A 17,905-nucleotide genomic window follows, 5' to 3' on the forward strand; every position below is an offset into this window, starting at 1 on the left:
TGTAATTATTGATGAGGTTGGGTTTAAATCTATCATCCTGCTATATTTTATATATTTTTCTTCTATATTTGGCTTCTCTCTTGCTCTTTTATGAAATTTTCTTTGGACAATGGAATAATTTTTAGCATACCATTTTATTAACTCTATCAGATTGTTACTTATAATTTAAAATTATTTTAATAATGATTAGTTTAGAGATTATGTTATGCATCAATAACTTTTCATTAAAAATAAAACTCAACTCTTAGGTTGAGGATCTCAAAATGGAATGCAGATGGAGACAAAATATTCTTACTGTATTGGAAATATATGACATACTTCCACTGAAAGAGGGGCAGGGTGCTGACCTGATTAATTTTGAAAATGAGTAGAAATTGTAAGAGTAAAGACAAAAGAAGCTATACATAAATGCTTTACTTTAATTGGTAAAGTTGTTTCTCACTGGCATATAGGTTAAAAATCTGAAACCACTGCTCATTATACTAGGATTGATTAAATAAGTAACTAAATGGCAAGTAAGAGCCCATGTTTCTCACCACTAGAGAGAAAGGTAACAAATAAATAAGGAAATGGCTAGAATGAATCATGCATTACTAGATGGTTCAGAATCAAAGACATCAAAATGAGCCCATGTTTAGCTTAACATAGATGCAGATGGTAGACAGAGAAAACAAATACGTATGTATGTGTTAGTAGACACACATATATTTCCAGCTGTGTCTGCGGAGAGGTCCTAGAACAATCATACCTCAGTAGCAATGAAGTCACTCAGTGCCCAGACCTTGGTTACTAATAACAGTCCCCAATAAAGGGAATCAGTCCTCCTTGGAGAAATAACTGATACTAGGATTAAGGCAGGAAAATACAAAATATGCCTGAACTTTCTTACAATGCCAGCAAGTTAAGAAGTTCTAAAATATAAAAGAGGCTATATGCATATATGAATGGGTCATAGAAGCCAAGTAAAAGAGTTCCTAATGGATAAAGCTGGAAAAAATTGATACAAAATAAATAATGCAGCATTGGGTTGAACCCAAAAAACAAAATAGATATCCATGAGCTCATACTGACATAAATAAATTATTAGTAAATAAATGAAGTGAAAAGGCATATTTCCCGAGGAGAAGACACCTCTCCAGACAGTAGAATCAGTACACAGTGAATTCTTTCTAAATGGCACAGCATGAAAAGTGGTGGGAGAGACAACTTTACAGTAGAGAAGCCTGGCAAACTTCAGTCAGGTGAATGGCAGATTTGTCAGTGATAAGTCATGTTAGTAGCAAGTCTCTTGAATATGATGTGATGATAAAATCATAAATGTATCATTGTTTCTTCCATATATAAAGTGTCTATTTTTTTTCCTTAATTAGTATTCTTTTTATGCTGGCTTTTTAATAGTTAAGCAATGATGGGTCTAAGTGTGGTTTTCTTTAAATGGTATTTATCCTGCTTGAAACTTGCTGTGATTCTTTGATCTAGTGTTTTGTGATTTTTTATTATATTTTAACTAGAGACCCGGTGCATGAAATTCGTACACTGGGGATGGGTGGGGAGTCCCTTAGCCCGGTGTGTGCCCTCTCGCAGTCTGGGACCCCTCCCTCCTTACCACCCACCTGCTTGCTGCTTCCTACTGCTCGGCTTGCTGCTCCTTAGTGCTGCCTCGAAGGCTCCTGCCACCACCGCTGCACTCGCCAGCTGCCCTGGCCCCTGCTGTGGGTCGGAGCTCCTCTGCTACAGCAAAGGTTTGGGTTCCATTCTGCCAGGGCACCTACTTAGGTTTCGGGTTGATCCCTGGTCGGGGCTGACTGCTGCTCAGGAAGTGACTGAGGACCGTGTGCTCTAGTCATTTGGTGGGGAGCTGTGGTTCCATTGCCAACCTGGCCCACTCTGATCCCCATACCCCCACTCCTACATCAAGGACAACTTCAACTGTGGCAGCTGCATGGCCTCCAACAGTGTACACATCTGCATGGGTAGGTCACCCTCTCCGTGACTTGCCAGGCGTGGCTGCTGCACAGTCACCCCAGAGGCAGATTTCCGGGTTCCTAGGGAGAGCACCCTCCGCACCTGACTCCCAGGGAGAGCAGGGTCGGAGGGAAAGCACTTCGCCTGGAGGGGAGCACCCGTCTTGTGCAGGGCTCACAGGGTTTGTGTCTCCAATCCTGCCCTCAGCAGCCCCAGTGCTGAGGTGGTGGACCTTGGGGCTGCTGGGTGCCGGCCCCCCCTGCAGGTTTGTGTCTCTGATCCTGCCCCTAGCAGCCCCAGCACTTTGGTGGCGGGGCTTGGTGCTGCTGGGTTCAGAGCCCCCTGTGGGTTTGTGTCTCTGATCCGACCCCCAGCAGCCCCAGCACCAAGGTAGTGGGCCTTAGGGCTGCTGGGTGCTGGGCCTGCTGGTTTGTGTCTCCGATCAAGCCCCCAGCAGTCCCAATACCGCCTCAGTGGGGCTTGGGGCTGCTGGGTGCCGGGCTCCCCTGCGTTTTTGTGTCTCTAATCCGGCCCCCAGCAGCCCCAGCACCGCCTAAATAACTTAAGGGAAACTTTATTTTGTTTTCTTTTAAAAGCAATCTAGTTTAAAAATGAGTTGCAGTTAAGAGAGAACAAAGAACATGGTACCTAAGAGTGAGATAGACAGAGGAGAGGCTGGGCACTGGTCAGGGGCTTACATGCTAACTGTTCTCCACCTGGGAAATGATGTAAAATCCGTTTCTTTAGTTTTCTGCTCAATGGTCTTCTCCAGAGAGTGGAGTGGCATCTGCTCGCTTCTCCCTGGGGCCTGGCTCGGTGGTCGCCTTGGGGTCTGGCTGCGCTCCAGCGGGATCTGCACCGGCCTGCCTGCTCCGCCTGGCCCTGTCCACACGCTGCTTCCTCTGAGTCTTCCTTGGGCGCAGCCTCGGTCCATCACCTCCTCCTGTGTCTCCCACCGCCAGGGCCGATAAAGAGGCCCACACAGAGTTAAGGTCTGCAAGGAGCTGGTCCTCTGCTTTCAGAACCTTCGGGATCTCCTCCTGCAATTGTTCCCTTCTATGACCTTCCTTCCCTACCTCTGGCATCTTCCCAGAGCACTGCATGCCTGCCCTCCAGCAGCAGGTTGTCTTTGTGTGGCTTTCAGGGCAGCCTTCAGGGCCTGGTGGCTGCACTGCGGGCCTTCCCCGTTGGCACCGGGCCTGAGGCCTGGCCAGGAAGGCGAGCGGCTCCCCAGCAAGTCCCACTGCACCAGCCGCATGTGCGCCTGCACCTGCCCGTGCCCTCCAGGCCTATGCGGCTCCATGCTGTGCTCAGGGCCTGGGCAGTGCTCCAGGAGCGGGGCGTGGAGGTGCCAGGACTCCTTCCCAGGGTGACTCTTTACCCGGGAGTCCCTGCTGCTCCATTCACCCACTCGGCCAGTGGGGAGCGTCCTCGGTGGGTCAGCTGCTCTGGGCACTGGGGAGGAGGAGGCCATGGAGGGCAAGGCCCTGAAGCAGAAGGAGGCCAGGACTCATGGCGCCCCCGCCACCACCCTGCGTCCTGCTGGGGCTTGCACCCAGGAGTGCCATGGCTGCGGCAGGGCCACCGGCTGGGCTTGGAGGTGAGTCCCAGTGGCCTGCCTAGTGTGGGTGGGGTTTCGGGTCACCTCGAGGGAGGCTCCGGCCTTTCTTTGCTCCTCTCCTGGTGGAGCAGTGGGATTCTGGCACTGTGGTCAGAAGAGACGCCTCCCAGCCCCCAGGCCACTTCTCAGAGTCAGAGGTTGCACCGCCGCCCCACCCCACACACTGCAGGCCTGAATCCCACCCTGGGGCAGGCCGGCGGCTCAGGATCATGCTGCCACCAGCCCCAGGAGGGGTGGCACAGCGGGATCTGCCTGCAGTATGCAAATTAGCCACCTTCTTTGTTGGTGGTTAATTTGCATATCATGCTGATTAGCCAATGGGAGGCATAGGGAAGGTATGGTCAATTACCATGTTTGTCTATTAATAAATAGGGCTAGGGGTTTGGTGCACAAAAATTTGTGCACTCAGGGGGGTTCCTCAGCCAGGCATGTGCCCTCTCGCAGTCTGGGACCCCTCAGGGGATGACCACCTGCTGGCTTAGGTCTGCTCCCTGGGGGTTTGGGCCTAAATTGGCAGTCAGATATCCCTCTGGCAGCCCGGGAACCCTCAGGGGATGTCCACTTGCCAGCGGGGAGCAGGCCTAAGCTGCAGTTGGACATCCTTAGTGCTGCTGAGGAAGCGGGAGAGGCTCCCGCCACCACCACTGTGCTGGCAGCCATCAGCCTGGCTTGTGGCTGAGCAGAGCTCCTCCTGTGGGAGCGCACTGACCACCAGGGGGCAGCTTCTGCATTGAGCATCTGCCCCCTGGTGGTCAGTGTGTGTTATAGTGATCAGTCATTCCCAGTCGTTCAATTGTTAGGGTCAATTTGCATATTACCCTTTTATTATATAGGATAGAGGCCTGGTGCATGGTTGGGGGCTGGCTGGTTTGCCTTAAACGGTGTCCCGGATCAGGTTGGGGGTCCTGCTTGGGTGCCTGGCTAGCCTGGGTGAGGGGCTGATGGCTGTTTTCAGGCTGGCCACACCCCCCAGTGACCCAAGCTTCCAGCCTCTCCTTCTTTTTTTTTTTTTTGGCAGGCTGGAAGCAGGTATCTGGGATTTATTTATCTTCTATAATTGAAACTTTGTAGTCTTGAGTGGCCAAGGGCCGGCCAGGAAAGGCGGGAAGCTTGGCTTTCTCCATCGCCAGGGGCAACCCAAGCCTCCTGCTCACTCCAGCTCCGTGGCTGCTGCCATCTTAGTTGGGTTAATTTGCATACTTGCTCCTGATTGGCTGGTGGGCGTGGCTTGTGGGTATATCAGAGTGGAGGAGTGATGGAGTGATGGTTAATTTGCATCTTTCTCTTTTGTTAGTGTAGATAATTGTCAGATATTTTCTTTTCTATTTATTTCTATTCTTTTTCAAGATTTCAATTTTACATATGTTAAATCTTTGATATTGTCCCTTAGGCTTCATTTTCTCTCTGTTCCTGGAATATTTCTATTAATCTGTCTATAAATCATTAGATTCTTCTTCAATTTCTAATATGTTGTCAAATATATCTAGTAAGTTTTCAATTTCAATTTCTTTCATTTTAGGATTTGATTTTGATTCATTATGATATTTTCTAATTTTCTGCTGAGACCTCTGTTCACACATTAAGACCAAAAATTACATGAATTTGTTGACTACATATATTTTTAAAATTTTGAACATATTTATATTAGATTCTTTGAAGTTTTTGTTTTCTAAACCAACATCTGAACTGTCAAGGTTAGTTTCAATCAATATTATTTTTTCCTGAACAGGAGCCACCTTTCTGATTGTGCACTGGCTATTGTGAATGATACATTATAAATACTCTAGATTCTGTAATCTTCTCTCTGAAGAGTGTTTATTTTTCTAATAGTAAAATTACTGGCTGATTGGCTTGAAAGAGCAGAAGCTTATTTTTATGCTTTGTGAAAGTCGATATGTAAAAATCCCAGTATTCCCCAAACCCTTCTTATTTAGTATGTCCCAATCTTCAGAGGATCTCTTCAGGTCTGGATTTTAGATTCTGTTAAAGTAGATTTAGACAAGCCTTTACTTATTTTTAAGATGCACCTTTGTGTGTCTCTGTCTAATGCCTGAGGTCTTAATGAGGTGTTAATGATGTCTCTCCACTCTGGCTGGGCCAGACCCCCAACATCTGTCAGTTCTGCTTAGTCTCTAGAAATCCCATTTGCAGCCCAGCAGAAACTGTGTTCTGTTAAGCCAACATTTCATGTGTGCTGCACAATTCTCAGCCAAGGACACATAAAGGAACCGAGTACTGCCTCCTGAGCAATTCCCTTCTCCAGTCATATCGGTTGTCCCAAACTCTGATCTCAGCCTAGCAGGACATAAGCACCATTCCTAGATTCTGGGTTCCCTGCACTGCAAATAGGAAAATCAGCCAGGGGACTTGCTTTGCGAGTCTCATTTTGTCAGAGATCAGAGAATTGTGCTGCTGTTGTTAGTACAGTGAAATTGCTCAACATTTATACTTTCAGTGTCTAAAGAAAGCATTTATGTCGTACATTTTGCCAGTTTTATGATTGTTTGCTGTAAAACACTTTGTCCAGTAGCAATGACTCCATAATATCCAGGATTTGAAATCCTCTTATTAAACTCTTAATCTCAATTGCATCTCATCCCCCAATGGTAATTCTTTCCCTCCTCTGTGCTGACCCATGAATGAAATTCAGACACTTTTACTTAGGTTTTCCAAAAATAAGACAAGATATTTGCATTTTGATAGAAGTTACTTAATATCTGAATATGGAGAAAAAGAGAGGATTTTCCATCACATTAATGCTAATGAATGCAAGTTACTTATTAGGCATTTCTGTAATTTAGCACATTTTGGTCACTCTATCCCTGCAAAATTCTGCCTGGTCATCTTTCTCTGTAGTCTTCAGTGTCCTCACACATGGCCTATCTCTTCCCCTATTTTCATTTCCTCTCCTTTCTCTACTCTCTCACTCCCAAATGTCTCTTTATCATTTTTTTATACATAGAAGTTTAGCTATCAGTTTTATTTTTTCCATTTATTTTTACAGTACTGCCTCAGGGTCTCATTTTCCACATCAAAGGAGCTTAATATCTTAAACAACATTTTATCCATAAGAAGAAATTTGGTGCCAGTTGAAAAAATTATTATATTGATAATGAATATTTGAAGATATTTAAAAATATGGATATTGGCATTTATTATACAAGTATCAATTTAAGTAATTCATTCATTTGGCAAGCTTTTATTAAAGTCTTTTTATATTTTAGGTGCTGATGTTAAAAAGACTAATAATGCCTAACCTATCCTATCCATAAAACTCCCCATTCAAATGTGGAAGTCAAATTAACAGAAAACAATTTATCAAGTTCTATAACTAATATACACAACATGGTTTGCCATGGGAATAGAGAGAAAGCATAGTGACTCAGACAATAAAAGAAAAGCTGTGCTTGGATTTTGTAAAGTGCAAAATTATCTCAGCTCAATGACTAATTCTAAAGTTTTCCTTGACCCTCAGACTATATAGCTCTACAACTTATTCCCTCTTTGTATTTTTCTTTGAAACTTTAATCGCTTCAATATATATACCTCTACCAGCAGACAGTGAGAGCTGGGGTGTTGGCTCGTGTTCTCAGCATTTTCAGTGTCTACAGCATAGTAAATGCTCAATGACTATTCTTTGAGTGAATAAATACATAAACGGGAACGTTTGCAATATGTGTGTCTTTTGATGCCAAACATGTAGATGTTTGGCTGTGTATTTTTAGTAAATAATTAATATTTTCAAAATACAGTCTTTTATTACATTTTTATGTGTTCATGATTGCTACTCCCAAGAACTTTTTTTTTTTTTTTTTTTTTTTTGCTGTTCTTAATATTTGTATAAATGAAATTATGGTCTTAATTTTTATACATTCTATTTTAAAGAGAAATACATGCTTTGGTTTTCAGTTTTTGTGTGTATGATTTGAGGAAAATGTTTTATATTTTGTCCTGTTATTTATTCTTTCTTAAAAAAGATAATGTTGATCCTGCTTAGAGGAGAGCGCTCATTGATATATTCAGAGGATATATTATGTTCCTTCTTGATTGACTTAATAGTTGTGATTGCAGCAGCATGAGAAAAAAAAAAGTATTTTTAGGTGTGTTAGAAGGAAGTGTCAAAGCACCTCAGGCTGCACAGACAGGCCAAGATAACACTCTTGTCTGATGTTAAAGACAATCTGTTCTTGCCTCCTCCCCACTCTGATTAGAGCTCACACACCCCTACTTCAGAGCTGATCCACTCATACTTAGATGAGTAAATAAAGTGACAGGAAAGCTTTTAATTTTGGAAGTTATGATAGTGAGGATGCGCTGTCTGCTCCTATAACAAATGAATGCTTAATTGTTTAGAACCTGTTTAGGGAACTGGCTATTTGGAAAGATTTATAATGATATAGAACTGCCAGCAGGAGGAAACACCAGGCTCATTAGTTAGTTCCCCAAGTTCTAGGCAGGACTGGATTCAAGCCTACCCCAACATATGGGTAGCCTTAGGAAAGGACTTTTCAGGTCATTTCCATACCTAATTCAGTGCCTTGAAATGCTGTGTTGTCGAAAGCATGTTCAATTGGAAGATCTGACTTTTATTTTTAAAATAATTATTTACTCCATAATACTATGCTTACAAAAAACCGACCTGTATTTGTTTTTCATCTGTAAGATAACATTGCTGGAATTCAAGTTAGTAAAAAATCCCTTGTGGGGTGGGGTGGGGGGAGGGGGAGGGGTGGGGAGTGGGGGGAGGGGAGCTTGGAAGAATGGCATCACTTTCAATGTTTGTGAAAAACAAGTCTGGAAGTTTTAAACTACAAATAATAAAGGCTTTTAATATTAGGGTATCATAATAATTCATTGATTTTATTTTCACAATTCTTCTCAGTGTTGATATTTGAAGGTTTTTTTGTTTAAAAAACTGTGGATTTTAAGATTGAAAAGTAATTTTTAAGTGTAAATCATGTTCTTGTTCTTACTTTGAGGGGATTCATTATACATCTGAGCATCTAGAAGGAGCAGAAATTTGCAACTTTTACAAGAAAAAAAATAGCAAATCCAAATAATTATTGGTTTCTAACTCATGGAGGAATAAAAGGAAATATTTTCTTCATGGAAAAAAAATAGGAGAAACTAAGATGGCGGCATAGATAAACACCGGGAAATTGCTGCTTCCCACAACAATTGATAAATGCATCAAAAACACAAGCCGGACATCACCCAGAACTACAGGAGAGCTGGCTGAGTGTAAATTCTACAACTAGAAGGAAAGAAAAGCACACTGAGAGCCAGAGGAGCTGCGGAGGTGGAGTGCAGAGGTACGGGGGCTCGCGCGCGCTCGGAAAGGGTCTGGCACCTGAGGACGCGGCTGTCTTTTTGAATCCGGAGGGAGACACAAGCTCCCAACGGCTCTGAAATCCGGTTCCGGGAAGTCTCTGGGGACCCAGGACTCATACGGGGAGAAACTGGTCTGTCTGGCAGCGGGGGAGTTTGAGGGCAGCTTTCCCTCAGAGGTGCCTGCAGCCATTGCCGGGACACTGGGACTCGCAACTCCTTAGGGAGGGGCTGAGGCTCCGCCATAGCTGCCCGCTCCACCCTTTGATTCCTTGAGACCCCACCCCGCCCAGGCTGCCGCAGAGGCTTTTGCATATGAATGCCCCGGCCATTTGCAACCTGTAATTACCTAACTGCAGCCAGGCAGATAGACCCAGAACTTCCAAGAGAAGGCCCAAGGCCCCACAGCAGCTTGCATTGCTACACAGCTGAGCATCATCAGGGCACTTCCAAACTCCAAAAAAAGGAAGGGGAATCTGCAGTTCTCTTCGTAGTTCCTGCTGTGTAACCTCAGGCAGAGGCTAAATTAGCACATCCTTAGATCCAAGAGCCACTGTACCCAGATCACAACTCCTCAGATCCATAAGGGACTCACTCAGGGTGCAGTCTCAGTGAGCACCAAAGCCGCACTGAAGAAAGTCTTGCCCCAGAAGAGTGTCTCCAGCACAGAAGTTCTCCCAAGGCAGACACAGCTGATTCTCACTGCCAATTGGCCTGGAGGTCAATTCCTCCCAGTGATCCTACAACAACCAAGGCTTAACTACAACAAGATTTTGCACAAAGCCCACAAGGGGGTGCACCAAGAGTGTCCACCCCAGGTAACTGGGGAGGCTGAGCCACTGGGCCCTACAGGACACCTAGCACACAAAGCCACTCTATCAACACAGGGAAGCAGCCAAAATGCGGAGACAAAGAAACAGGTCACAAATGGCAGAAACGGAGGAAAGCAAATGACTGGATATAGAGTTCAAGGCCACGTTTATAAGGTTTTTCAAGAATTTTATGGAAACCGCCAATAAATTTAATGAGTCCCTCAATAAGTATAGTGAGACCATGGAGGACATGAAAAAGGACCAAATAGAAATTAAGCATACACTGACTGAAATAAAGAATAATTTACAGAGATCCAACAGCAGACAAGAGGATCCCAAGAATCAAGTCAAAGATTTGAAATAGAAAGGAACAAAAAATACCCAACCGAAAAAGAAAAAAGAAAAGAGATTCCAAAAATATGAAGATAGTGTAAAGAGCCTCTGGGACAACTTCAAGCGTACCAACATCAGAATTATAGGGGTACCAGAAGGAGAGAGAGGGCAAGATATTGAAAACCTATTTGAAGAAATAATGACAGAAAACTTCCCCCACCTGGTGAAAGAAATAGACTTACAAGTCCAGGAAGCGCAGAGAACCCCAAACAAAAGGAATCCAAAGAGGACCACACCAAGACACATCATAATTAAAATGCCAAGAGCAAAAGACAAAGAGAGAATCTTAAAAGCAGCAAGAGAAAGACAGTCAGTTACCTACAAGGGAGTACCCATACGACTGTCAGCTGATTTCTCAACAGAAACCATGCAGGCCAGAAGAGAGTGGCAAGAAATATTCAAAGTGATGAATAGCAAGAACCTGCAACCAAGATTACTTTATCCAGCAAAGCTATCATTCAGAATAGAAGGTCAGATAAAGAGCTTCACGGATAAGAAAAAGCTAAAGGAGTTCATCACCACCAAACCAGCATTATATGAAATGCTGAAAGGTATTCTTTAAGAAGAGGAAGAAGAAAAAGGAACTCTTACCATTTGCCACAGCATGGATGGAACTGGAGAGCAGATAAATACCACATGATCTCACTCATTTGTGGAATATAATGAACAACATAAACTGATGAACAAGGACTGATCCAGAGACAGAGAGGCATTGATTGGACTGTGGGGCTTTGGAGGGAGGGTAGGGGAGGGTGGGGGCAAGGGGGAAAGATCAACCAAAGGACTTACATGCAGGCATATAGGCCTAACCAATGGACACGGACAACGGGGGGGGGGGGGTGAGGGCATGAGTGGGGGGGTGGGGGGGGCGTAGAGGGTAACATGGGGACAAGGACACATATGTAATATCTTAATCAATAAAAATATATTAAAAAAATACCCTTTAATTAGTAAGGTAATATTTAGTGCACTGTTTACCTTGGGTTTGGAGAACTCAGGACAGCAACTACCTTCTCTCTGTTCTCTGGAGCTGTATTTCTTGTTCGTAGAAGAATGTGGGACGCTTGCTACTATCTTCCCTGTCTTTCTGAGTTAAACATTTCTGAGAGTGGGACTTTGGAAGCTGCATTTGCCACAAACATCTTAGGTAGCACCAATATGAACATCTCAGGGAGTACCATTCAGACATCTCAGGTAGCACCATTGCAAACACTTGAGGGAGTACCATGGCAGTTGGTCCAGGGGCCACATTTGGAAAATACTATATCTGGAAGGTACGAGTAAGAAATAGATGTTGATATCTTAAAGCTATAGCAGAAAACATAAAGTACAGCGAATACATTCAAGGAATCCCATCACCCTGAGATCCTTTGGTCTTCCATGACATCTCATTCCTGACATTTCTATCTACTATGTTTCTTGACACTTATATTTTGGTTATATCTAACAAGATCCCACTTATGTTCATTTTTCTCCTCTTATAAACATGGAGGATTATAAAAGGAGGCCCCTTCAGAAGAACGACTAAGTATTAAGGAATGATCTTTGTGGTATACTGCAAAAAAGACTACAAATTATTCCCTATCTCCAGTATCAAGTCCCATTGGAGGACCTTTGCACTCCAAGTTTGGGCATGGCTATGTGACTTGCTGGAGCCAGTGGAGAAGTAGTATTTGTGACACAAGCAGGGATTTGAAAATTAGGTATGTCCTTACTGCTATTGAAGTCTATGACCATCATAGGAATGCCTGAGATCCCCCACTATAGAATGAGAGACATGCAGCTCTGTAACCCATTACCCCATACTAATAGCTTTCACATGCTATACATGTGAATGATGCCATCTTAAGTCTCTCAGATTCTAGGAGATTCATGAGCAAAATTGCTCTGTATGCTTATTGTGAACTTGCAATACAATTAGTATTAGATGTATTCATTTATTTACTTAAATAATTAAGATGCTAAAATAATGAAAGTTGCATGAGATAAGTTATTGAGGTATTTTTAAAAAGCAGAAATGTTTGCTTCTTTTGGCTTCCGGTTGTGAGTTATTTGGACAGCCTGCTGTGATTGCATTTATAATTGAATAATTTATATATGTTAATTAAATAATTGATCATTCTATTGCTAAATTCCCAAACCTCCAACTAGGGAATATGAATGCTTTTGAAACAAATGACACATATGACAAGGATTCCTACTTGTGCATATTTGCTTAAGTACTTAATAAGTGTATGCATATTCTATGTGAGATGAGCAATTCTCATATAGAGATGAACTTATGTATAGTTAATAAAGGTTCTTAAACATGTTTAAAGGTATAATTACTAAGATAATTAAAGATAGAGTATTTTCTATACTGTATAAATATCAATATGGATACAATTATATTTCAAAACTTTTAAAGTTGACTTTACAGTTATACTACATCATTGTCAACAGCAATATTTACTAGTAAAACAATGCACCCTCTACATCTGAATTATTGTGTTGCTATAAATGAGCCACTTTGGACACTTAGCTTGCTAAAGCAGTTGTCAATGCAAGTACCTAAGATGCCTAAAGTGCAAACATTAGGGAATTATTAGGTGCTGGGCAAAATCAGTTAACTAGATGAGAATGTGCTTTTGCATAAATGTTTATACATGTTGATGTGTGCATCAATATATCAGACATTATTCATAATATATATTTAGGAACAATTATGTTGTTTACACTTTATTATTTATGCAGCAGCAGGAGAAAAACATATTTTAGGTGTGTTAGAAAGAAGTAGCAAAGCACTTCTGGCTGAGCATACTTGAGTTTACATCTCTATTTTAGTGTGTAGCTCTCACACATATAACCATAAATATGTGAGGTGGCCTCTCTTCAGTACTTACCAAAAACCTTACCAGCTTATAAACATTTCTAACATTGACCAGAGCTTCTCTGGCTCCCAAGAAAGATGTCAAACCCATATTGTTTTATGTAACACGCCGTCCCTAAGTCCCATGGAAATAGTGTGTCAGTGTGGAGAGCAATATATGTATTGAAGCAAACTGTAGAACAACTATTACTTCTACAGACCCAAGAAAAGTATCACAATAACTTTTCTTTTTAAAATAAATTAACTCCCTCTCTGGCTCCACAAAATTCTAATTCGCAGGGGGACATGTGGACACCTGTTTATTTACAAAGCCTTCAGTCATGGAGACATAGATTAAGAGAGTTGAGACAAGAATAAAATAAAATGGATGGCCTCCTTTCAACTCCAACTGTGGCTTTCATCTTTGTCAGAAAATAAGCACAACATTTGGCAGGATTGGAAGCTTCAGCTCCAGACAAGTCCAAGTTGGCATAGAATCACCTTGATAGGCTCCCAGACCAGCAAGAACTCTGAGCTCTGAAAGGCTCCTTTTGCTAAACCTAAGTTTGCCAGTATACAGAGAATGAGATACTCCTGAAGAGAAGAAATAGCTTCAAGTTCAAGGAGAGGGGGCATCAGGCTCAGTCAGCTCATCCAGGTAAATAAGATACCAGCGTACGCTTACAACAACCTGTCCAAGAGAAATACAGCGTGTCTACAAATTAGGATAGGCCTGCAAATGTGGAAAGATAAGCGATTTATTCTGCTTTCTTTTCCCTGTAGGGCCATATCATTTTCATTTTCTTTGGAGGCAGTTAGAGTTGGAGAAATGAATACTTATATTGTGTCTCAATATTAGCCATTCTCGGTCTGAAGGCTATTTTCAATGTTAGGTTTTATAATTAGAAAGGACTCCAAGTTTCTTCTGCCTCAATTTAGTATCTTCAAAAAACAGAACCCAAAGAAAGACGTGTTGCCCTGTTGGCAAGCTCAGACACTCCCAGGCTGAGTCACACACACACAGCATGAACTTTGAAGTCATGGTATTTTTGTCTTGATTTAGGTTCACGATTTGCAGAGAGGGCTGTATCTTTTCCCACGTCACACAAAGTTTGTTGGCACAACCTGATGAGCTGCTGTAGCATAAGTGTGTTTATTTTAGGAATAGTTTTGGCTCATGTCACTGTAGAGTCAACCACACTGTCAAGCAGCATCAGAAGGTTACTTAAAGAGTGTCTTAGTAAATTAAATATTGATGAAAAAGAGTCCTTAATCTCTTCTGCCTCTGGACATGCATTTGCTTAAATTCAGCTTTATTTACTTCCTCTATCCTCTTTTCTTCATTAGATAGCAGAAACAGAGAAGTTTCTTGGCCTGCCAGAAACAGATATCTATGCCACATGATGTAACGAGTTCTCTTTTTCATTCTATGCTTGTGACTTTTTTTTTAATATCTTTAATCAGTCTGTGTTGATGGAACATTTCCCAGGTTTTGTTCCTGTATCAATGCAGCGTAAACTCTGTCTTGCTAAGCGGAAAATGCTGTGTATTCTTCAGGGAAAATCTTATGTGTTTTCCTAGCTGGCATTTCCCTCTTGTTCATTTTCCTCTTCAGAATTCAGTTGTCAGAGAACCTAAGGAGGCATCTGTTCTAAGCTGTTCATTTTACAACCAAGGGAATTAAACCTTCGAGACACAGAAAAACACCCATACTCACACAATCAGTAAAATCAAATCAGAAATCAGGGCTGCTGGCTCCTGGGGCATTTTTTTCTCTGATAATATGCTTTCTAAAAGGTCCCAGGGCTTTCTTTTTTTTTTATTCCCTTTCTATTCCCCACATCAAAAAAAAAAAAAAAATAGAGGCTCGTCCTATTTATCATGCCCTGACCATACATGAAACTGTCCGCTAAGGATGGCAAAAAGTGTTAAAGAATGATAAATACCTACTGACTATCTCCAAACCATCACTTTTCGGAACGTGAATTGGACACTCAATGTTTAGCTTTTACATTTTTATATTTTCAATTCTTTCATTTGACATGTCTATTCCAAAAGAAGAAAGGTAAAGAAAAAGAAAGCATAAATATTTAATGTTGTCTTTTAAGGTAGTTTTCATTCATCTGAAAATTTTATTTTTCATTTTTCTGAAAAAATTATTTTAAAAAACATTTATTTTAAAACTGAGGAATAAATAAAAAATCCATTGAAAATATACAACAGAATGTATATTTTGTCATAAGTTTCCATTCTGTGACAATATAGCTCTCCCAAAGGACAGGAAATTCAGTGAAATTATAAAATAGTCTAATCATTATGCTATTGTCTCCGTTTTTTGTTTTTCTACGGAGAAGAAAGCTTCAAGCCCAATTTTTCCTAAGCTATTAATTTTCTGGCTTTCTTAGTCTTCACACCATAGGATCATTAGATAGTAAAAACCCCTCTACTTTGAATGTTAGAGCTCCCCCACCCCAATTTGATAGAACAAATGAAGTGTTAGGTCCAGGGAGCATCATTTCCAGCTTACACATATGAATCAGAACAGATTTTCAAAGGACTCTCTATTTTTATCAAGGATAGGCATAGATCGTACTTACACCATGGGGCAGATGGAATAAAGCCAACCACAGGACCTGATCCAGACATGGATATGTTATGGATTTTTAAATCACAGTAATCATTTGTAAATAAAGTATTTCAGGGTGTGGATAAATTTCTTTTGTACCCTGAAACCACATTATGCGTTATGTCAAAATCATGGATTTGAGAAATAATAAGCCTGAGTTTCAGCCCATGATTTTGGTATTTATTAGAAATGAAGTTTTGAGAAAATCCCTTTAGCTCACTAATACTAAATTTCCTTCTGTAACAAAGTGGCATAATAATCAGTTAGTCGCCAGTGTGGTTGTGAGGAATGATGTAACACATGCAAACTGTTTATCCTAACACCTGTTTTGTAAAATACAGCTAAAGAAATTAGGTGGCTGCTACTCTGCTTATAAGAAAAGCCACTGGTGTAGATTGCAAAATACTGTGCTGATCACAGTTCTTTTGGTTCAACTCTACAAATTTAAACCACAGGTCCTAATCTCTATGTGCATATGCTTGGGGTATCTAATTTTAATGTGCCTTCTTTCACCTTCCCTGCCATGTGCTTCAGTTTGCAAATCTGATCCTCAGTCCAACAGGAAGATAGCTTGCCTTTCAATCTTGCCCTCATATCAGGCATTTGCATGGACTATAGTTAGGAAGTGTCAGAAGGGTTGGCCACCATGTTTGCTTTTAAACCAACTTTGTAATATCTTCATTGGACCATCTTAGTAGTCAAGGTTAGATGTCACTCTCATGCCCACAAGTGACGGACTCAGTGGGGAGCAGTAAACTGTGCTCAAGGAGAAAGCACTGACACATGCAATAGAAAAAACCAGGCTCACTGAAAATACTGTGCTAGCCAGTGCTAGCCAATCAGTGGGTGGGGGAAATGTTCTATTTCTGTGTTGCTCAATATCAAAGCTTTGGCTAGTAAGCACTTGGTCAGAAGACACAATAGCTAAATACTGGAATTCAGTCTAAATTAGTATCTAAAGACTGACTTTCAAATTTTGTTTCATTTTAATTTATTTATATTTCGATAGCCACATGTGGTTAGACAGGGGTGGGCAAACTTTTTGACTGGAGGGCCGCAATGGGTTTTTAAACTGGACCGGAGGGCTGGAACAAAAGCATGGATGGAGTGTTTGTGTGAACTAATATAAATTCAAAGTAAACATCCTATCTAATAAAAGAGAAACATGGTCATTGGCATACAACCGCTACCCTTCCCATTGGCTAATCAGCAAGATATGCAAATTAACTGCCAGCCAAGATGGCGGCCGGCAGCCAGGCAGCATGAAACTAACATGAGGATTGCTTGCTTCAGTGACAGAGGACTCTAACGTTCCCGCCCGCCTTGCCGGCCTCTGAGCCTGCAGTTTAAGAAACATTGTAACGAATATAGAAGCTAAACAAAACCCCAGAAACCTGCTTTCAGCGAGCTGGGATCTCAGAGCTGGAGTTATACATTGTTTTGATTATAGAACCGAAACAAACCAGATAACTTCTTTCAGCAGCAGAGGCCTCAGAGCTGGAGCCAGAGCTAAAGCTGGCCCAGAATAAAAAGAAAAAAGAAAAAAGGGGGCAGTTGGGAGCTGTAGTCACCCGCCAGCCTGAAAACAGCCCTCAGCCCCTCACCCAGACTGGCCAGGCACCCCAGTGGGGACCCCCACCCTGAAGGGTGTGTGACCAGCTGCAAACAGCCATCATCCCCTCATCCAGGCTGGCCAGGCACCCCAGTGGGGACCCCAACCTGATCGAGGACACCCTTCAGGGAAAACCAGCCAGCCCCCACCCATGCACCAGGCTTCTATTCTATATAGTAAAAGGGTAATATGCCTCCCAGCACCGGGATCAGAGGAATGGCGAGGCCTCCTGGCACCGGGATAAGCGTGACAGGGGGCACCGCCCAAACGCCCTGATCGCCCTGCGGCTCTGTGTGTGACAGGGTGAGGCGCCCCAACCCCCCCACCCCATGGGCCCTGCTCTGTGTGTGATGGGGTGCGGCGCCCCAACCCCCACTCCCACGGGCCCTGCTCTGTGTGTGACAGGGTAGAGCCATAACCTCCCCATCGGCCCTGCCCTGAGTGTGAGAGTGAAAGCGCCCCAACCCCCTGATTGGCCCTGCTCTGTGGGTGATAGAGGGTGGCGCCCCAACCCCCTGATCAGCCCTGCTGTGTGCGTGACAGGGGGTGGTGCCGCAACCTCCCCATCAACCCTGCCTTGAGTGTGACAGGGGTGCTGCCCCAACCCCCCAATCAGCCCTACCCTGAGGGTGACTGAGGGTGGCATCGCAACCTCCCGATCCGCCCTGCTCTGTGCATGACAGGGTGCGGTGCCCCAACT

The sequence above is a fragment of the Myotis daubentonii genome, chromosome 3 (genome assembly GCF_963259705.1).
Source record: "Myotis daubentonii chromosome 3, mMyoDau2.1, whole genome shotgun sequence".
In the NCBI taxonomy this organism is placed as follows: domain Eukaryota; kingdom Metazoa; phylum Chordata; class Mammalia; order Chiroptera; family Vespertilionidae; genus Myotis; species Myotis daubentonii.